General features: G+C 38.2%; 1 pseudogene; it reads right to left on the minus strand.

The window, feature by feature from the left end:
- Window positions 1–19,212: 19,212 nt before the first annotated feature.
- Window positions 19,213–20,982, minus strand: LOC115072264 (annotated as a pseudogene).
- Between the last annotated feature and the right edge of the window lie 2,370 nt (window positions 20,983–23,352).

The following is a 23,352-nucleotide window of genomic DNA, read 5'->3' on the forward strand; positions in this document are numbered from 1 at the left end:
AAAAACAACTTCACCATGGTGGATGATCTTTTTGATGTGTCTATATGTGGTTTTCAAGCATTTTGTGGAGAATTTTTGCATCTATACTCATTAAGGATATGGGTGTATAGTTTTCTTTTTGGATTGTATCTTTACCTGGCTTTGGTATTAAAGTGATGCTGACTTCATAGAAGGAATTTGGAAGTTCTCCCTCTATTTCTACCTTTTAAAATAAGTAGTATTGGCTGGAGATCTACTTTAAATGTCTGGTGGAATTCTGCTGTGAATCCATATGGGCCTGGGCTTTATTTTTGGTGGGAAATGTAAATTTTTAAAAAACATCATTAATATTGGTGTTAATCAGGTATACCTAGTGTTTGTAGGTCATCTCACCATGACTGCTGAATTTACTTTTTCATGTTCTACTTCAGACCTTCCAAGAAACAAACAATAAATGAAATTCCAAACAGAGTGGAGACACTTAATCACTGAACACATGGCCTTTCAACACGTAGCTTCCCATGTGTGGCTCACCTTGTCAGCAATGGAGGCAGGATTCAGATTCAGGTCTTTCTGGCTCTAACACATGCCTTTCCACTTTGCCTTACCTTTTTTCAAGGCCCAGTGAGAAGACAAGATGTGACCCCCAGAAAGCTAAGACATAGGCAACTATGCTCCCTGCTTTCCCGGATGTGGCAATGACCATCATTAACATGTGGCTCACATGTCATAGTTATGAATCTCCTGTATTCTGTGCTTTCAATGTTCTCAATACTCCAAGAAGCATGGGAACTTAAATGATTCAATCAAACACTACTGAAAGCAACAATTATACGCAGACATTTATTTCTAAGAACAAATTCTACTGTGTATATTTCAAGTGTACAACATGCTATTGTGTATGTATAAATACTAACAATTTCTTTAGTTTAGTGAATTAACACAGCCATAGTTACACATAGTTGCCTGCTTTTTGGCTTTGTGGGAAGAACAGCTAAAATATGGTTTTTAATGAATTATGAATATAGTATTGATTCCCTACTGAAATAAGGAGAAAAAGGGTCCCCTAGAGGTTTCTTAGTCTCATTCATAAAAGAATTTAAGAATGGACCCAAATGGAAGGTTTCACAATTTTATTAGAATCTTAAGGAAAAATCCTCAAAGCAGATGAGCTGGTGATTTTGGCAGCTGCCTTGAGGAGGTGAAAGGTGGGAAGAAGGAAAGGAAGCCGTGAAGCCATGCAAGTTTAGAGCCTGCATGGAGGTCAGACATGTGGTTAATTGGCAGCCACATGGCTGGGAGAAGGAAGCTTTACAGAAAAAGTAAAGAAATACAAGATGCTATGTGCAGCCCAAAGCCTTAAAGAAAGCAGGTTTAGTAAGAAGGGCATGAAGAAGAAAAGGGGAAATTACACCTTTCTTCAGAAAGGCGGACAGACTTACAGACTACATGGCTGTGGCTAGTCAGAATTTCTGCAGAGCTCTGTGTCACAAGGCAGGATTCCAGGCAGGGAAAAATTCATTACCTCATTAATGCACCAGGTATTCCTCCCAACTATTCAGCTTAACTTAAGGTGGACCTGCCTTCCTAGGGATGGTTCTATCACTGGGTGATTGACCAGTGAGACTGGAAAGGTGGGTCTTCCCCAGAGAGTCTAGGGATTTTACCGTTTTGACCTGTTAAATTTATGGTACTTCTTGCTACTCTAAACTACATTCTTCATGTTTCATAGTAAATGCCATGATTGCAGTCTGATTTCACATCCTCTCACAAATCCTCACTTTCCAGGCCTACCTCCCCTGCCTGTACTTATCACAGTTTTGTTCTCTATCTTGGTATGTTTTAACGTTTTGGGCTCCATGTATCAGTGAGATCAGGTAATACATTTCTTTCTTTGGATGGATTATTTGTGTTAGTCAGAGCGATAGAATGAAAGAATGAATATACACTAAACCAAGATTTATTAGACTGGCTTATGTGGTGTTACCTGAGTAGTTCAGCAATGGCTTCCTACACTCTGGAGAGATGGAGAACCAGAAAGCTGCTCAGTTCAGAAAGCTAGATGTTTCGGCAGTTCCACCATGGCACTGATGGCCTGAAGAGGCACTCATCTTCAGTGGTGTTGGAAGGCTGAAGAAGCTGGGTTCTAATGTCAGGGAAGAACAGCAGAAGCACTGGCAGCACCAACAGCAGGATGCAAATGGGGTAGAGGAACAGCAGGATGTAAACAGTGGAGAGTATGAAGAGCAAAAGTTGTTTTTTTTTCTTGGACTACATTTTATCTGGCCAGTCAGGGGAAAGTGCCACCCACATTATGGTGGGTTTTCCGACTTCAATTATACTGGTCAAGAAAGTCCCTCACAGGTGCACCTAACCACTTGTCTGTTAGTTGGTTTGAGATCCAGTCAAGCTGACAGCCAAGATTAACCATCACATTTAAAACATCTGAATTTTGTTTCAGATTCTGCATATCATGAGAACATAGAATATTTTTCTTTCTGTCTCTGGCATATGTCAGTGAACATAATGCCCTCCAGATTTCATTATTTTTATGGCTGGATAGTATACGTATAGGTATGTAGATATATCACAGTTTCTTTATCTGATGTCTACCAATGATGCCTAGGTTATTCCTGAGTCTAACTGTGAACAGTGCTGCAGTGAACAAAGTGTCCTTGTGAAGAATGGTTTCATCCAGGGGAGAGTAATATGTATGGAGCAGGGGTTTTTTAGGTCATGTGGTATCTTATATTTTTAATTTCTTTTGGAACTTCTATACTGTGTCAATATCCATTCCCACAAACACTGTGGTAGAGTTTCCTTTCCTGCCATTGCTATCTAGCATTTACCTTTTCCTGTTATATAATAACCATCCTAATGAGCATGAAGTGGCATTTCATAGTAGGTTTGATTTGTATTCCCCTGGTGATTAATGATGCTGACCAGTTTCAATACAGTATTTTTTACATTTTTCTTTGGAGAAATCATTATTTAGGTATTTTGTTCATTTTTAATTAGATTATTTGAATCACACACGATTTTTTCATATACTTTGGATATTAACTATTATCAGATATAAAGTATGAAAATAGTTTCCCAATAGCAGACTACCATCTCCTGCTGTTGATAGTTCCCTTTGCTGTACAGAAGATTTTTGTTTGATATAATTTTATTGAGTTAATTTTGCTTTTGTGTTCTGAACATTTCATGAACTATCTAGAATATCACTCTTTTTTATAAACTTGAATAAACAAGAGATTGTATTGACTTGGCAAACATCATTGTTATCAGAATAAATGAACACTGTGCAGGATAATTTCATGGTGGTACGTGTCTGGAACTCCACTATCAAGGAGGCTGAGGCACGAGGATTATAAATTCAAACCCAGCCTGGCTACATAGTGAGACTTTGTCTTCACAAAATTAATAGTATATTGAGTTGATAAGTCTTAGAATTTTTTATCATATTACTATACTAAAATTTAAGTATAGTAATTTAAATTTGGCCTCTTAAGGCCAATGTTTGGGAGATTTTCTCCAATACTTTTTTTTCTTTGGGGGAATTTACAGTTTCTGCTCTCTTACTAGGTTTTTATTCATTTTTTAGTTTATTTTAGTGAATAAGATAAAGGTATTTCATTCTTTTGCATGCACACAGCAATCTAGTGTTCCTAAAATTCTACATTAAGAAAACTTTCTTTCTCTTTTGTGCCATTTTGGTGCCCTTGCCAAAATTAGTTAACCATATATATTTGGGCTTATTTCTCAAGTCACTACCTTCCATTAGTTTACGTTACAGTATTTAAAGTTAGTGCTATGTTGTTTACTGTAGTGTTATCATATAATTTAAAAATCAGAAAGCATGCTGCTTCCAAGCAAAGGCTGTTTTGGCTGCTCAGATCATTTTTTTTCAAACAAATCTTAGTGTTGTCATTTCTATTTCTTTAAAGAACTAGATTGTGGTTTTGTTAGGGATTACATTGAATTTGTGTGTTGCTCTGAGTATTATGGACATTTTAATATTAATCCTAATCCATGAACACAGGCAATCTTGCCATTTGCTTATATATTCTTTGAGTTTTCATCAATGCTTTATGTTTTTTTAAAGGAGTGCCACGCAGGGTCACTGGACCCTCACCTGAGTATCCAGCCACTCTCCCCAGCCAACTAGTCCAGCCATCGAAGACAAAAGAAAGATGAGGAAGAACCCAATAGGGGGATGCTTTTGGAAGCCATTGTCAAGAAATTCCAATGGACTCTCACATGAACATTTGAAAATTGCCCTGTTCTGACTTTTTTCTAGATCCCTGTCTAGAGCTTGTAATGCTAATTATTCTTGCCTTTACTTCTCCTTCACATCTCCTGTTCACTGCTCAACGACTTTCTTTTTCCCTTAGAGACAAGAGTTATGCAATTCGGGAGTCTTTTAGATAGACCCACTGAAGGGGTACTCCAATTGCCTACCCTGTGTCCCTGTTCAGCATGGAAGAAGCCAGAGCAGTCTGCTTCCCTATTCTCTATTGGCTATTTGGGTAACCTCTTCAGAGGATGGCGTGATAAGAATAGGAGGTAGGAATTGGCTAGGCAGTTAGGGTAAAAAGACCCCAAAGAAAAGCCAGTTTCTTGGCTTAAAGTCAAACTGTCCTTGGGCCTGTTAGCAACATACTTTCTTTCGAAGGCCAAAAATGTCAAAAGTATTTGGGAGCTTGTATCTAATCCATAAAAGATTTTAGGGTTACCTCTTCAGAGAGGGGAATGTTGGAGGGGAGGGAGTGGGCATGGATTTGATCAAAACACCTTATATACATGTATGAAATTCTCAATGAAGTTTTTGTAAAAATTAAAAAGAAAAGAAAAGAAGGAAGCTAGCTGAGCATCACCCCTCACCGCTCTGTATCCTACCAGTGGACCCTACATGGCTGGCTCCCCCTAGTGCCTGTATGAAATTCTCAATAAAGTTTTTGTAAAAATTTTTTTAAAAGAAATATTTATATCCTTGGTTAAATTTATTCTTAAGCATTTTAATTTTTAATGCTTTTATAAATAAACTATTTTTCTTGAATTCTTTTTCAGGCAGGTAATTATTTGCATATTAAAATAATTCTGGTTATTATATGTTGATTTCATATTGTACAACTTTACTGAAATCACTTTTTAATTCTAACAACTTTTTTATGGAATCTGAGTTTTTGACACATTATTTACAAATAGAGATAATTTTAATTTCTTCACTATGATTTAATTGCCTTTTATTTCTTTTTCTTTTTCTAACTGCTCTTGACACTATTTACAGTATTATATTGAACAGATGTAGGAAGACTATGCATCCTTGTCTCTTATTACATCTTAGAAGAAAAGTTTCAACCTTTCCCGTGGCTGGTGTTAGCTGTGGGCTTGTCACATAACTTTCTTCTACATGTAAACTACTGAGATTTTAAAATACTCTTTTGAATGCTTTATCTTTTTGGTACTGATGATCATCTGCTGCTCCATGTTTCATTCTACTCATATAATATATATCACATTGATTAATTTGCAAGTTTTATGTCAGAGTTTCCTGCCAGGGATAAATCTCAATTGTTCTAAATGTAATCTTTTTCTTATGTTGTTGAGGATTCATTTTGCTAATATTTTATATTTATTTTGGATTTTTGCACTGATGTTGATCAGAGAAACTATAGTGTTCTTTTCTTGTGATGACTATATCTAGCTTAGACATTAGGAGAGGCTGACTTCATAACATGATTTGGAAGTAATCCGTAGATCACTATTTTTTAGGAGTGTTTAAGAAGTGTTGGTATTAATTCTTCTACGAGTATTTGGTAGAATTCAGCTGTGAGGCCATATGGTCCTAGGCTTTTCACTGTTGGTGGTTTTCTGAAGGTTTCTTCTTAAACCTTTCAATTTCTTTCTGACTCAGTATTGGTAGGTTGTATTCTTCTCAGGGTTTATCCGTTTTCTCTAAGTTATCTGATTTGCTGGCATGGACTCATTTAGAATAGTTCCACATTATCCATTTATTTCTGCGGCAGCTGCTATAATTTCATGGTCTACTTTACTTATTGGAGTCTCTTTTTCCTTAAACAAGCTGAGTTTGTCAACTTTATTTTTTTAAAAACAAATTCTTAGTTTTGTTGATTCTTTCCATGTGTTTTCTTTTTTAAATTTGATTTGTTTCTGTCATGATTTTTTAATTTTTCCTTCTCTTGTTAATTTTAGGTTTAATTTATTCTCCTTTTTTACAGTTTCTTCAAAAGTAATGTTAAGCTGTTTGGTTAGAGTCTTTTTTTTGGAGATACAGTTATTTATTGTTATAAACTTCTTAGCATTTTTGCTTAACCCCACAAGGTTCAGTTTTTTGCTACCAAGATCTAACATGCTACTAGATGACAACCTCAGACTTCTTAAGGTTGTTAATCCTGCTCTGTGTCCTAACATATGTTTGATCCTGGAGAATGTTCCAAATACACTAGAAAAAACATGCATTATATCGCTGTGGGTGGGATGCTCCACCTATGTCTGTGAAGTCTATTTGATCAGAGGCTCAGTTAAGTCCAGAATTGTCTCACCAATATTCTGTTTGGTTAATCTATGTATCATTGAAATTATGAATTCTTACATTCATTCCCTTTTGAGCATGTCATGGCACACCACTCAGGCAGTTTGTCAGTTGGCTTTCAAACTCTTTGGCTCTTCCAGCAGAAAATTCTCTTCCTCTCATTTGAAATGAATCAGAAGTACTGTGAAGATGAATAGGAGATTTTCACAATTATGAGCATTTCTCCAAATAAGCACTGCCATTTGGATATTTCTTTCCCAAAGCAGGACATTAGCTTTATATGGATTACTTTATTGTAGCTAATACCGTGTCCATGTGGACATGATGGTGAATGAAGCATATAGGATGCATAATAAGGATCCCTTCCCACATGTATTAGAATATTCCTTTTGGTAGGCCCGGTGCATACTGTTCTTCCAACTTGCTTTTACAGAAGATGGACACAAAAATTCACTTGCTGAGAAGTGACCTTTGCTCCCATTCCTCTTCCTCAGCTTTTCCTGCTCTCAGACTGGAGTTCTCAGGGAGACTTTGTTGCTTCCTCCCTGTGTGGCAAATGTGAATCTTTGACTTTTCTGCCTCACATAAAGGCTACCTATGTCTCCAGCAATGTATATTGCAAACGTTTTCTTCCTGTTTAATTAAAGGATATGGTTGATTTGTTCATATAGAAAAGAATATGATGCAATTTTACCAGTTGAACTGCCTAAAGGTCAAAAAAAAAATACAAGAGCAACAAAAACCATCCAAGATGATCAAAAAGTGATCAAAGTATTCATTAAGTGATCAAAAAGGAAACTGAGAAAACATTATTAACTCAGAGCAAATGAGTAGCATTTCCTGGAAAGAGCGAAGGGTAGAATAGCTTGCTGCCTTTTGCTGATGTGGCTCCTTTGTTAGACAGAAGGCTTCTGTGTCTCTAGTGCTTCTAAAGCCAAAGTTTTAAGACAAACTGAACTCTCCGGGTTACACAGGACCATTGTCCTATGATAAGAAAAGTATATATGGCTGGCAGGAATGGTGGTGCATGCCTTTAATCTCAGCACTTAGGAGGTAGAAGCAGGCTACAGAGATACCCTGTGAGTTCAAGGCCAGCTGGGGCTACAGAGATACCCTGTCTCAAATATGGCTGAAAAAAAAGAAAGTATATATGGACTGTAATTCTAACACAAATTTAGAAATTTCATTCTAAAACAGTGCCATGTTTCACTTTTAAAGTAATACATCCAGATGCTGAAGATGTAGCTCACTGTAGAATATTTACCAGTATGTGCAAAGCCCAGCATTCTATCCCCACCACCATAAAATGTAATAATGTAATGTCATACCATATAATAATGATAATGATACAATAACAGAACCAAATGGAACTTGAGAAATTTTTTCATAAAGAAGTAACATGTGGAGCACAGGAGATAGTTCAGTTGGCAAATTGCTGGCTGTAGAAACATGAGGATCTCTAGAACTCATGTTTAATAAAGCTGGGCATGGGGCATTTACAATCACGGTGTTTGGAAAGCCGAAATGGGTGGATCCCTGGGGTTCACTGGCCAGCCTGTATAACCTGGTTGGAGAGTTCTGGGCCAATGAGAAAGCCTGTCTTAAAAACAAACAAATAAAAAAAATTGATAGCAACTGAGAAAAAAATTCCCAATGCTGTCCTCTGGCCTCCAAATACATGCACAGGACACACACACACACACATGTACATGCACATGCCTGCACATGATATGTACTCACAGGAGAACATACACATGTACAAAGAAGAAACAAGAGCAGAATAAAATTTATAACGTGTTAGATTCCATAATATGCAAACAATTGTTCCTTTCAGTAAAATAGATTTTGGCTTTTGGAGCATAAGAGAACAAAACATTTGAGACAAATTCAGAGGAACAAAGGTAAGTTTAAAATGTAGCAATAGCTCTTTATCAAGTCAGGAACTATAGATATATGTATTAATTCAGATGGTGAGTGCTTATTGAACCTAAACTTTGTGCTACAACTGTATATTTGGTACTAACAGATATAGAGTAAATGGAAACAATAATTTTGTGAGTTAAAAACACTTAATACGATTGTAAACAGTAGTTTGACATGATTTAAACAAAAGTTAAATATGATCCTTTTCCTATGAGTTTCAATCAGATGAAGAACACATGCTTACAAATGTAGATATCTAAGTATAGAGTGAAGATTAGATGGATTTTTCAGCAGTAGGGTGTATTATATTTTTCTCAAAGTAGGAGCAGTATGGATGGGGTGTGAACAGGTGGAGTAGATTGGAATGGACCAGAACATGTGACAGGAATTGAAGAAGGAGAGATAGGAAACACAATGTATCTCTTTTGAAAGATTGGCTGTAAAGCAAAGAGCATCAATTGCATGTGGGTGTGAATGCACAAATTATCTGTTTTTCTTTTAAGAGGGAGAAAAATGTTCATGTGCCAAGGGACAAAGGGTCAAAATGAAGGTTATGAGAATGACCCTGCAGAAGCCAGGTGGAACTGTTTGGCACCGTCTGGGTTACACGATTCCATAACTATGTGCATGACTTAAGTGGGAGGCTTCCATAAATGTTTATTGAACTGATACTAAAAATGCTATATTTAAAAAAATTTTTTTAAATGTGTTGCTCTCCTTTAGGGATCATAGCTGATGAAAACCAATTCCAAAGGAAAGTTTTAGATTTCACTTTGAATTTACAACACAGGTGGTTATGAAGAGAAAGAATGAACAAGAAGAGTTGAATGGGGTATGGAATGGGAGTGCAAAGTGAGGGGATGGAGAGGCATAGACAGCGAACACTGAAGGTCTTTGAAAATGCCATCTAGAATCCTATGACTGTTGAAGCTTCCTAAAATATTTACATATCCATATATAATAAAAGGGATTTAAATTGAAGTACTCATAATAGAGGGATAATATCTCCCCAAAACCACATAGGCTATCAAATTAATAGTCCAATGCTAGATATGAAATACTTCTTTTTGAGCTGTTGGTCAGTGGGGTCCTATAGATTTCCCCATATGTGCATGGGCGTGGAATCATCCAATAGAGCCTGGGCAACTTGCCAGTGTCTACCCCTAACCTTTACCCCTTACTCCTAGAGGGGAAGGTGACTCTCCCTCTCCAGGCCACCATCAGCTAACAATACCTCCTTAGAATTCTCTCCCCCAGCCACACTGGAAGTTTTAACTGTCTTGATGTGCAAGTCTTCTGTAGTTAACCACAGTTGCTGTGAGTTCATGTGTGAAACAACTGTGTCATGTCCTGAGAACTAGAAGGACTGCTGTGAAATTTCACTGTAACTAATGATGTTATGAGGGAAGGAAAAAGGAAAGAAGGGAAAACTGAGCTCTAAAAAGACTTCGTACAGAGTCTGACGCTTCATAAAAGAATAATTTGAGGTAAAGGAATAGAACTGTCTTTTGCACAGAGAAATTGAGACATTAATGAATGAAAGTATGGATTCAGAAAATATACCACAGAAGGTAAAAAAAAGCTAAAAAATGGCAGAGACTTTTTGGTGCTTAAAAGTAAGGCAACAAGAAAACCATTAGTCTCTGTGGACAGAAGGCTGTTAATTGGCTTGTGCAGTGTAATAGCGGCCTCTCATCTGCCACTAAAATGATGTTGTAGACTATGGATGCAGAATGAGTGCTGCTTACAGTAATCTGTTCTGTACTGTCCAACAGAAATCTAGAAGGTCTGGGGTCAGGTGAGTGTCAAGGTCAAAAAATTATACTTTCTAAGTCAGTGGTAAGAAGAAGAAGTAGTGGAGGAATTGAAATTTTCCCCAAATTAATTTCTAAATTAAAAAAAGAGAAAATTTTAGATGAGTCTTTATGTTATATTTGATTCCAAATACTCCAGATCAATTCAAGTCCTACTACAGCAGTATTTTTCCCCAATGGAAAAGTCTCCTTAGAGGTAAAATTTATGCATAATCAGTAATGTGTAATGAGAGACCAGAGGGGTAGCCATGCAACAAGCCAGATGGTACCCAATGTGCTGCATTTCAATTCTCCTTGCCCCTTTCTCTGCATCCATTCCATGAAGACAACTCCATGATGCTCAACTGGAAAACTAAAAGGCTCTTTCTTTTGCACCTTCACTGTACTGTGTTGATGTAATGCTCCTAATTTGTCAGTCACACTTTGTCCCGCTTCCCTGGAAGCTCAGCTCAGTGGATCAAGGGATACGTTTAGACTTCTAGTTATTGTGCACGGAGCTCTGGGACTGTCCAGTGTGTGTTTGGTTATTTATATTTGTTACTGCTTCAACCAGGGCCACTGGAATGCTGGACCCACCCATCTGTACTGTTCCTCATCCTGACACCAAGGGAAGAGAACTGGTTTTCCTAAAACATGAAGTACATTAAATCCCTCTCTCATTCAGCTGCTATTAGCCTAGTACTCCAGACATACCAGCAAATCTATTTGAGCATTTCCTTATGTAATACATGTGTGTGTTTAAGAGCCAGTATTTCAACTTGGAGGAATCTAAGTACAAATACTGACAATAGCCAGGCATCAGTTTAGAAGAGACTTCACCTCACTGAGTCCCAGTTCCAACAAATGTACAAAGGAGACAGTCACCCATATGTGTAGCATCGCTGTATTTGAAATGATATAGGTCAGATTCCTGGCACTCTGCCTGGCTCATGGCAACCACTAAGTGTATAATTATTAATATTATTTTTCCATGAAGGCCTATATTCTCTCAAAATTTTCAGAAAGGTAAAGTTCTTGAAAGACTGCCATTATGCAATGTCAAGGGTCCAGATACAATGGCTTATGAAAGGCAATACATCAGAGTTAGAGCAAAGCTGCCTGCTTAAGAACACACAGGCTGGGTCGATACTACCACCACCAATACTTCCCTGCCATAACATTCTACTTAAACAATCAATAGACACATAGGAAGACCTTAATGGTTTAGCATATTATTAGCATAATGCAGTAGCTGCTTGCAAAGTGACTTTGAACTACAGTTGGAAATTTGAAGCCGTGATTTTTCTAAAGGCCACTCTGATTTTTGGCAACTGTCCACTGACAGCATGTTACTTTTGCTTTCTTTGTCAAGCACAGAAAAACAGGAAGCACAAAATCAATTTGGACTGGCGATGGGGGTGGGAGGGAGCTGGCAGCAGGCTGCTTGTTCTCACGGTAGGGACTGAGCTACATTAAGCAGGAGAGGCCATTCCGCCCTGGTCTGGAGTATCCTGCTGGGCCGCTCTTTTGAGAGTTTTTGGATACACAAAGAAATCCTTCTGCTCATGTGGGGTTCCTGACTTTCTTGGACTCTGGAGGTTTTTTTCTTTATGTCTCCTGGGGTATACCAGGGGAATGGGGTAAACTGGAAACCAAGAGCCTGAGACATGAGCAAAGCCCTCATTTTGAAATGAATTAGACACGTGACCTTGATAAGGTAAACTCTGCTTTCTTACCTATGTGAGTGCTGAAAAGGGCAGATGCATCTTTAAAACCCCAAGGAAGGAGTAGGCCCAGGAGATTGGCTTGACTTAAGCCTTGAGAAGCACCACATTAAATTTAAATTCCATCAAGAACTGCTGTAATCCCAGCAGAACATACCTTTGTCTGCCAACTCCAGACTTCTGAACCAGATGATGTAGAAGGTGTTCTCCAATTCTCTGACTTTGGTACCTTGGTGCTTAAAGTAGCACGTAAGGGTAATGTGAAAGTATCGTGTCTGACCATTCAGCTACGCATTATAGGAAAAGCCTGGCATGTAGACATAAATGAAATTTGCTTCAATTTTACTAGTTCTGAAACAAAATGAATTTCAATTTAATTAGAATTAAATCCAGGAGTAATAGGTGGTTTTCTAGGAATTTTTTAACGTACAGAGTGTAGTGAGGAGCATGTCTATTAGATGGCGGTCTAGAGTCATTAATCATCCTCAGTGCAGCCAGATACAAACCTATAGACAGTACTTCCCTTAATGGTTACTCAGCAGGGTTCAATCCATCTGTCACCATTAAAAGGAAGAGGAAGTGTTTTATTTATAGAATGACTAAAGTACCTATTGTTGTTTTATTCTGAATTTTAAAATAACAAGGAACACAGATCTCTGGGTGGCTTCCCAAACTCTTCAGCCCAAGTGGCCCCAAAAGAAGGATGAGAACTGAGAAGACAATGGCCCAAGTTATCACCTAGACCACCTTCTCTAGGGAAACCCACCTGTGATAAAGATGTTTTCAAAGCACTGACTTTACCTACACAGGTGGCAAGCCTGTGTGACCACTATAGCCAAACCTGAAAAGCTATTTGGGGCTGGAAGATGTGGCTCAGTGGTAGTGTGTGTATGTTTAATATATTCAAGACTGTGGATTTAATCCGTAACACCGTAAAAATTCAATTGACACCAAAATAAACAAAACAGACACACAGGACTAGTACAAAGATATCAGGAGTAAAACCATGCAGTGTAGCCATCTGGTGCTGGGAAAATTGGATATCCATGTAAGAAAGAGTGAAGCTATATCTCTTAGGGTGTCTAAAATCAAATCAAATGAATCAAAGACCTTACTATAAATTTACATCTTTGAAACTACTAGAAGAAAACAGTGCAAATATTCTAATATCTAGGCAAAGGCAATGACTTTCTAAATAGGAATCCAATAACCCAGGAAATAATAGCAGAGCTGCGGGTAATTGGGAATAATATTACATGAAATTAAAATGCTTCTTCACAACAAAGGAAGCCACAGAGGAAATAGACGATCTAGAGAACGGAAGAAAAATCTCTCTACTATTCATCATGCAGAGGGTGAACATTTAAACACAAAAACTCAAATCACACAATCAATAAATAAGCACATGAATTGAATAGATGGGTATTGAAAGCATACTTGTCTTCTTGAAAGTTATTATTTTGGGGTAACCAACTACTTCCCAGTTAGAGCTGAGGCCCACGCCGTAAGAAGGAATACATGCCTAGTACTGTAAACCTGAGGGAAGGCACAGGCTTGCTGAGAAAATCTATTACTGATGTTTTGCTAAATGGACATGTATTTAAACTGCCTTCTAAATATTTATGATTATTCTCATATTCTAGCCTTGGGCATAGATGTCTCTTTTAGCAATGGGCAGCAGTCAAATCAGAGCTCCATAACTCATCAAAGTACTGAGCAGAAAGAATTGCACAGTGTTCAGTCCCAAGTGGGGCATCTGTATCACCCACTCAGAGACCCAGGGTTCAACACAGAAAAGAAGGTAGAAAAACTGTAAGAGTCAGAAGACGCTGAAGAATGAATACCATGAAATGTCTTTTTCTGGATAGGACACAGTAAATGCAGTTGTGAACACACAGCAGCTGTGACCACCTGCACAAAATTTGTATACACACACACACACACACACACACACACACACACTACACACAAAGACATGGCAGTATGAAAGTGTCGGGAGCTGGAGTAATAACATTCATTACCAAAAAATATAATATAGCTCTACAAACAGTTGACTTAAGCAGGACATTCTGCTTGCACAAGTAACCTTGGGAAAGAATTTATGGCAAGGTTATCTTTCTCTTCCTCTTGCAAACAGTTCTCAGAAAAATGAGTCATGCAGTAATCTCTTGGAACACCTGGCGGTCAGTCACGTTGCTGAATTGCTCAGTCCCCCTCCCATACCCATAAGAATGCTGTAACCTTTGACCAACTTCTTCAACCCCCTCTGAATACAAACTGTATATAAAAAAAGGCTTGCAGTACAATAAAGCAACCCTTGACAAGTGGACTTGCTTGGGCTCCGTCTCTTCTTTCTCACCCGTTTTTCCTTTCAGGGAGTGGTCCCCCTCGAGCTTTACCTGTACAGGGTCCCCGCAGGTGGGGGCATGAAAGAGACTAGTTTGGTGGAAGGAGGTCTTCAGGAGTGAGAGAGGGATAAGAGAAAGTAATGGGAGGATTGACCATGATCATAATAGATTGTACACAAGTATGAAATTATCAAAAACAAAAATACAAAAGAAGTAAAAATGACCAATTAATATATGAAAAAAGAGATACAGCATCTTTAACCATCAAGAAATCATTAAAATTTCACCTTGACCAGTCAGAACGGCTCTCACGAAGAATTTAAACAACAGAATGCTGATGAAGATGCCAGACAAGAGTTATACACTAACACACTGCTGGTTCAGCCATTATGGAAGTTGGTCTGAAGATGCCTCAGAAATTTAAAATACTTCCATCACATGGCTCAGCTTTGCCACTCCTATGTACACTGTAGTTTTTATCCAAAAGGAAGATTGAGATTATGGCATTTGCAGGAGAGTGGATGTATCATCATGTTAAGAAAAATAAGCCAGAACAGGAAAAACAAGTATCACACGTTTTCTCTTATATGTAGATAGAATTTTAAAAAAATAGTATGAAGATAGAAGGGGAGAGAGGAGACATGGAAAGATAATGGGGTAATGAATATGATTACAGCACGTTATCCACATGTGAAATGTCATACTGAAACCCATTATTTTATGCAATAAACATGTGCCAATTAAAAACTTGTTTTGAAATGATTGTTCTTAATTGAAAAGGCGATTGAAATCCAAGGAGGAAAAATGACAGAGACATCACAGAATGAATCTGTGGATCATAACCCAGTTTCCCTCCCTGATTACCTCTTATGAAGAATGTCATAAGAAAACTTGGAGATTAACATTGCCTTAAAGTATATGCACAGTTCCATGTCATGTTAGCACATGCACAAATTCTGTGACTGCGTCACCATCCTGATACAAAACTCCACCCCTCAAAATTCTCCATCGTGGTACCTTTTGTATTTTTGGACTTACAAGGAGATAATGAGACCTAGCACACTTAATTTCCTGCTTTCCCTCTGGTCCTGATAGCCTTGGATCTTGCTTCTCTCACCTTTCAGTGTTTTCTTGTGTTGTCCCACAGTCAGTGTCCAGGACTTGAGTGTTCTCCATGTCAGGGATGTGGGAAAGCCTGAGCACCCAATCTTCCCTGAAGCACACACCACCACTCCCATCACCATTAACGTTCTTGTACTTGGTTCACAGTTTTCCTTTTTTGGATTGACTTTTCTCCAACTTCAGGTTCATTTATTAATTTTTTTTACCTTTCAATAAAATTATATGAAGAAATACAAATTTTCAGATAAATAGTTTTGTCATAAGAACTCTGAGAGTCAAAAACATTTAGAAAACAGAAACGCAGTCTCCCTGGGCTCTCGCAAGCACTTATCTGCACAGGACAGCAGCCAGAGGTGTTCGACAATGTCTCATGCTTCTGCTGCAAAGTAGAGCAGCAGGCGTTCAGTGAACTGAGCTGCTTTACAAAACCAGTTTGTCTCTTTGGGGACCAAAATTATACAAGACAGTAACTTAAAGCCAACAATCAATGGTCCTAATAAATAAAAACATGTGTATTTTGGCTGCCTACCATACTCTACAGTTATATTTATTTTGTAGCAGCACAAGGAAAGTGTAAGAGGACTTTCTTGTAAAAGGCGATTTCCACACGGTCTTAAGAGCCACATGAGACTGGGTGCAAGGGAGGGTGAGTGGCTTAGGTCTCGCCTGATTTCCAAAGTCAGGCACTTCTATTTTTTGCTTTCCTGTGTTCTTAATTGAAAAGGAGATTGAAACCCAAATTAATGTTTTGGCCAGACAGTACCTAAGTGATAATGAGCTTGTGTATTCATGTGTGGTTAGGCAGTTGTGCCCTGTTTCCATCAGGATTAAACAGAGAAGCCTACAGTGTAATTTTCTGCTTAGCTTTGTGCTCCTGTACACTGTGAACCAGTTCTAGAACATACACACTATTTGGAGAAACTTCAGATCTAAATCCTTGTCACTTTTCAGTGTATTTATTTACATCATTGGCATCATTAAGATCTGGATGTATCTGGCTTTTATATCAAGTTTAATACTCAGAACAAGACACAAGTATATACAATAAAATTCAATCTTTTCTTTGATGATTTTGTGATAAGGTCAAGAGGGTAAAACTCTTCAATCTTATAATTCATGAAGCACTTCACCAGCACCGTTGGCAATAGCCAATGCTCTGAAGACTCGGTTGTTATGTTAGGTCTATTTAAGATTCTGTTTTAAAAATTACTTTTTATGTATTCTGCCTGTATGCATATAAATGTAGCTATGCATGTAATGCCCATGGAGCCCATAAAAGGGCACTGGATCCCCTGGAAATGGAGCTGTAGTCAGTTGCTAGTCTTCATGTAGGTGCTGGGAAAGAAACCTGCTTCCTCAGCCAGTACTGTGCCAACTCTCCCACCAGATTTTGAATAGTACATAGTCTACAAATTAATTTGCTATGATAGTGATTCACTTTTTTCCACATGAAGTGATAAAAATCAAGACTAGTAAGAGGGTCATTGAAACGGGATGGCAATGTGGACAGTAATGATTGTAGCAGAGCAGGATAGTGCCCCCTGGAGACGATGCAAAGGGGCCATAAAAGATTTTCCTGATTTTTGGCAGAATATCAGAAAACCATAAAACCCACAAGAAGTAAGCATTGTGCTATATACAATTGCAGGGGCAGCTGTGGGATATTTTGAGACCAGGCTGATCTAATACATTGGGAGACTGATTTCACCCTTCAAGTCTGTTTGCTAATTAATAAAGAAGCGATGCAGAAATGGATGGAACTCTACATGATGCTGCATTTTCTGATAAGATTCACATGCAGGATCACTCAGTTAAACCTCAATATCTTTCCCTTTCTGTTCAGAGGATGCAAATTGCATTGCAGTTGGAGTGAATACATTCTTTTCTTTTTCCAAATTATTCCAATAAGCAAGCTCCAGAATGGGAAACCAATCCAATTCTGCCGTCTTCAACCATACTTGCTATGTGGAGCCCCAGCGCTTGTATTCGCTAGACACTGTAAATGGTTATGATGCTCTGTGATAGAAACAGCAACAACATTTCATTGTATCATGTCACTTCCAAAACTATTTAGAAAGTTATGAACAAATTTGTAAACACTGTAAGAATGATTTATTGGAAGAAAAGAAGAAACCACCTATTTTTCAGTGTCACTAGTGAAAATTATGTTGTGTTTCTGAGCAGTTCTCCCCATTTTTCAAGGCCTCCCTTGTAGACACTACCTAGTACCAGTACCATTGTCACACCCAATGTTTGAATAAAGAACAAAGGCAACTGCTTCCCCTGAGCACACTGACAATTTACAAGGATGAAATCCTCATCTGCACTTTGAGAAAGGTGTGACAAAATGTCCACCCTAGGAAGAACTACTGGCTCCAGACTGGGGCTGAGGCATCAGCTCCAACCCCCTCTAGGAAATCAACTTTGAAACTTTTGCTAAGACCATTTCAAGCTGATCTGCAAGCTGATCTATGAGGTCACTTGCCCACCTGTCCTCCATGTTAGAGTTTGTGTGATTAATGCAAAAATGTTACATCCTCTCACTATCAGAAATCTATGAAAGAAGCACTTCCATAACCAAGAAAATCCTGTCAGTCCATCCATCTAACTTAGAAGTGCTTAAGTCAATGATATATTGCCTAAAGTAGAAAAACAAACACTAAATAAGTATTTCCATTTAAAGTTCAGTCTAAACAAATCACTGATTCAGATTAACCAGACAATTTTTGGCAAGAAGAAAGAATAATGAACAAACCTGTATTGGGTACCATTCTGCATATTTTAATGTTAAAAAAAGTCCTGTGAGGTTGGTGTTATTTTCTCTATTTAGCCAATGAATATGTAGCAACTCATAGACATTAACTAATATGCCTAAATTTACAGACAAAAAAAGAGCTTGGTAAGTACAGTAAGGTTGCAAGGATATGTTCTGGTATTCTACCAAATGGTACAGTGACTGTACCATGAGAAGGCTATTAGGGTGTCTGATGTATAGAGTATAGCCAGGACTAAACCTATACTAATTTGGAGTCTTAAATAGATGCCAAGAAGAAAGCCAAAGTTTCATTATGATGAGATACTGGAGGGTGCTGGCGGGGGGTCAGTGGAGGAGTGGCTAATAATTTTAAGCAGTGGATGGGATTTGCAGATATTTGTCATTAGGGTTTCTATAGTTGAATTACAATGATGATTTTTCATGTCATTAGTCTTAGTTAAGTGTTATGTAGAAATTATCTCTAATTATATTTTTTCTTTAAGTGTTACCTTAGCTGTTGAGTTTGTTGATTTATCTATTAAACCTTCACCAATTTATAGTAGGCTGTGCTTGATTGTTAGTGGTTGTATTGGTTGTGGTATTGTATTGAGTTCTGGGGGACAGATTTTAGGTTTAATGGTGTTCTTGATTTATCTGGGTGGGATGTTAGTGGTGTTTGGGTATACTACAGCTGTGGTGTCTGAGGTGTATCCTGAGACATGGGGGTCAAATTGACTGATTTTAGGGGCATTAGTAGCAGACATAATTATGGAGGTAGGAATAATAGTTTGGCTAAGTTATAATGAAGATGTGGAGTTGGTTGTTGAGTTTAATAATATAGAGGATTGGGTGGCTTTCAAGGGGGAAGAAATTGGGTAAGTGAGTGAGGGTGGCTTAGATGTTGGGGCTATGTGCAGTTGTGCAGGGTAAATAGTAGTGGTGGCTGGGTAGACTTTATTTGTGAGCATTTTTATTATTATTGAGATTACTCAGGGGAATTAAAGTAATGTTAGGAGAGAAAAAATAGGTTAAGTAAGAATGAGAGGAAGTATAGTTTAATTAGGCCTTTTGGATTAGACATGAGGATAGATGCAAGTATTAGTGTGGAGATGATTGTTTTAGGGATGGCTTTTTCTAGCCAGATTAAGTTAAAGAGATTAGATGCCATGTTTTGGCTGATGGTGAGGTTTTTAGTTGGTAGGAGGCAGTGGATGACCAGGGGAAAGAATCCAAGGAGAGAAGAAAATTTGTGGGAGGGGGAGGAAAAGTTAGATGTGAGGAAAAGAGTTAGGTTGTTAAGTTCTATTGCAATTTTAAACCCAAGAACAGTTACTATTAGAGCGGTTAGTTTTAGATACTATGGTATAGTTATAATGGGGATTCATAGGAGGGTGTTGAGGGTAATGAGAAAACCTGCCAGGATGCTGCCAAGGGCTAAGTGGCTAACAGCATTGATTAGTTGGGGGTTGTTTTCATTAATAATAATAGCTAGGGGGAGGTGAGGTTTAGTTATTACAACAAAGAAGCTAATGTGGGTGCTATAAACGGCAGTTAGAGAGGTAGAGATGAACGTAATAGGGCTAAGGCATTGGTATTAGACGTGTTCATGGCTTTGATGATTAGGGCTTTTGAATAGAAGCCTGTGAGAAAGGGGGTTCCAGTCAGGGCGAGGCTGCCAATGGTTAGGCAGGAGGATGTGAAGGGTATGGATTTTGATTGTCCTCCTATTTTTTGGATATCTTGTTCATCATTCAGGCTGTGAATAATTGATCTGGAGCACATAAATAGCATAGCTTTGAAGAAGGCATGGGTACAGATGTGGAGAAATGTGAGTTGGTTAATTCCAAGGGTTATTGGTATTAGGCCTAACTTACTGGAGGTGGAAAACACTACAAGTTTTTTATATCACTTTGGGTTAGAGGTCAGATTGCTGGGAATAAAATAGTTATTGCACCTAAGCATAGTACAAGAGTTAGCATAGTCTGACTATTGTGTGTTAGGGGGTAGAACTGAATTAGTAGGAATACCCCAGCAACCACTATGGTGCTCAAATGAAGTAGGGCTTGAAATTGCAGTAGGGCCTTCTATAGCAGATGGGAGTCAAGGATGGAGACCAAATTGAGCTGATTTACCTGTTGCAGCAAGAAGGAGGCCTAAGAGGGGTAGGAGGTTAATACAGGAATGGGAGGCAAAGATTTGTTGAAGTTCTCATGAGTTTGTATTTACACAGAATCAGGCTATAGCTAGGATAAAGCCTGCATCAGCAATTCAGTTGTATAAGATGGCTTACAGAGCTGCCATGTTGGTACCAGAGCAACAGAACCATCAGCCAATTAGGAGAAATGATATAATTCCAACCCCTTCTCACCCAATAAATAGTTGGAATAGAAACTATTATTGGCAGAAACTAAAATAATTATAGTTATGGGAAATAGAAGAAGGTATTTTATAAATCGTTGGGATCAGAGTGCATATATCAGGAGGAGAATTCTATGATTGACCATGTTACGAAAAGAGCAGCAGGGATGAATAGAGTGGGGAAGTAATCAAACTTGAAGCTTAATGTTAATTTAATTGCGTTAATAGTTATTCAGTGTCAGTTAAAGGTAATAAATTCATTGTTATTGTATAGAAACAGGAGAAGGGAGAAAAGTCTAAAAAAGAATGTGAGTTTGATGGAGTTGGTGACATATTTAGGGTAATTAATCAAGTGGATGAGTTGTGTAAGTGAGAGGGGCAAAGGTATGCCTAGAGTGATATGCAATTTCATGAGGTTTTTATAGTAACAGAACAAAGAAAGTCATAAATCAAGGCACTCTTCAAATATGTTGGTGGAAACATTGGACAGGTAGAGAAATGTCAGCTATAGGCTTCAGTACACCCCAAAAGGTTTTTTTTTTTTTTAATCTGTCACAGAATGTTAGGTCTGATACAGAGGTGGACAAAGAATGGCTATTTAGAGGGCTAAAGATGGCCCAGGATAAATTATAATTAGGCTCTGGACCTGCAACATTCTAAACTCTCTATAATCATTGACATTCTGATCAGTTAATCAGCCTTTGGTCTTGGAATTTACTCACCCTGCTGTAACAGCATCCTGTTACTTTTCATAGGATGTATCTGAAAGTTAAGTTCAGGGTTCCATGGCTTTGGAGTCAGGGAGTTTCTGAGGGTTGCTCTGCCTGACACCAAGCTCACCATGTCCATCTGCTTACTGTTACTTCACAATAACAACTGACAACAAATGCTTGTAATCTAAAGATCAATAAGTGGATCCTTTGATCTATCTGAAAGAGCTCAGCTCAATTTGAAAGTCATTCCTCATCCATTAAAAAAAGAATCTGGGGCACGTGGCTAGTAAAAACTAAGAAAGTAACTATGTTGCCAGACTGCACTACTTTGCTGCTTCAAAGGCCCCTTACCACACAGAAAAGAGGATGGAGATGCAGGTTTGATGTAGCTAGTCTGAACTCCTGCCTACACTGGTCTCAAATGGCCTAATTTTCTGATTTAGAAAATTATATGATTTGATTTAATAGTAAAAGTAAAATCCCTAGAAAAATGTAAAGGCTATGTATAATAGCTAATGATGCAAAGCAACTGATAAACCATTTATAATAGAATTCATCCTGAAATATATGAGGTATGACAGTCTTAGTATTTCCTAATAAATGAATTTATCACTTTCCTCCAAGAAAGAAAAAAAAAGATCAAAGTTCCCTTCTAAACTTTAAAGTACTTGGAGACAATTACTTGATTTTTTGTCAGTGTGTACTAGTCACAGTTCTCATGGAACAGAACTGACAGAATGAAATCATATGTTACAGGGGACTTACTAAATTGACTTACATGATATGGTCCAGGCAATCCAAAAATGGCTGTCTCACACAGGAAAGGCTGAGAATTCAATCCATAGCTGCTCAGTCCACAAGGCTGGATGTCTCAGCAGTCCCAATCTGGTAAGAAGGCCTGGAGTACTCCTGAATATCTGCTAATCTTCAAGTCTGCGTTGGAACCCCAAGAAACTGATTCTACTGCTGTAGCAAGAGGAAGGTGAACTTGCCCACAAGTGCGAAGGCAAGCAGGCAAAAGAGCAGGCTCTCTCCTACATGTCGTTTAATCCAGGCTGCCTATATTCAGGCTTGGTTTTCCTGCTTCAATTAATCTGATCAAGAAAATCCCCCACAGGAGTGCCCGGGGCTAGGGTTTTATTTCATTCCAGATCCACTCCAGTCGACAAACAAGATTAGCCATCATACTGCCATTACCCACAAAGCCAGTGACTATTGATGCTCAATGTGAAGTACAGCCATGACTCAACTAAAATTCTGAAGGCACCAGGCAGGAGTCCAAAGACACTTGTTCACTTCTAAATATTCATGCTTTGCTGATCTATCATTCCATTTAAGAATTTCAGAATTAAGTGTGCATGCTAGAGTATTCTTGTTTAATCCCAAGGCCCTTATCCATGGCTACCCAGAGGCTGATGCTCAGTGACAAGGAGGCCAAATGACATTTTATACCTGAGAACAGAAACTTAAATGGTAAACAGTAGTAGTGTGCAGGTAAATATGTGTGAACCTGTCGGTATCATATATACTTATTTTAAAAGCACAATATGAATATCAACAAACTTCCTCTTGTCATATTAATGTTAGCCATCATAATAGAAAACACTAGGTAATAGAACAAATATACCTATTTGATCTTTTTGTATAGTTCTATGCTCTTGGAAGAATTAGTCATTTAATATCCTATTTACTAAGTGGATGAAAGTTACTTGCCTTGATTAAGAAGAACGGGGCTTTAATATCAATGAAGACAGCAGAAAAACAACAACAACAAAAACAAACAAACAAGTAAAAAACAACCATGGCTGCAAAAGTGGCTTAGAGAATAAGAAATTTATTTTGGCTCATTTCAGAAGGAACAGTACATCATCCTGGGGAAGGCACTGAGGCGGGGCAGCAATACCCACAGTGATTGGGGCTTGAGACCGCAGCTCCTTGTATTTTGGTGGATCTGGAAGCACAAAGAGAACTGAAGCACAAAGATGCTATTCTCTTTAAAGGCCTGCCCCTGGTGGCCTACATCTGCCAGCTAGACACCTTGTCACAAAGTTTCCACAGCCTCTCAAAATAACACCACC

Source organism: Nannospalax galili, unplaced genomic scaffold, assembly GCF_000622305.1.
Source record: "Nannospalax galili isolate Female #2095 unplaced genomic scaffold, S.galili_v1.0 scaffold40, whole genome shotgun sequence".
NCBI lineage: Eukaryota > Metazoa > Chordata > Mammalia > Rodentia > Spalacidae > Nannospalax > Nannospalax galili.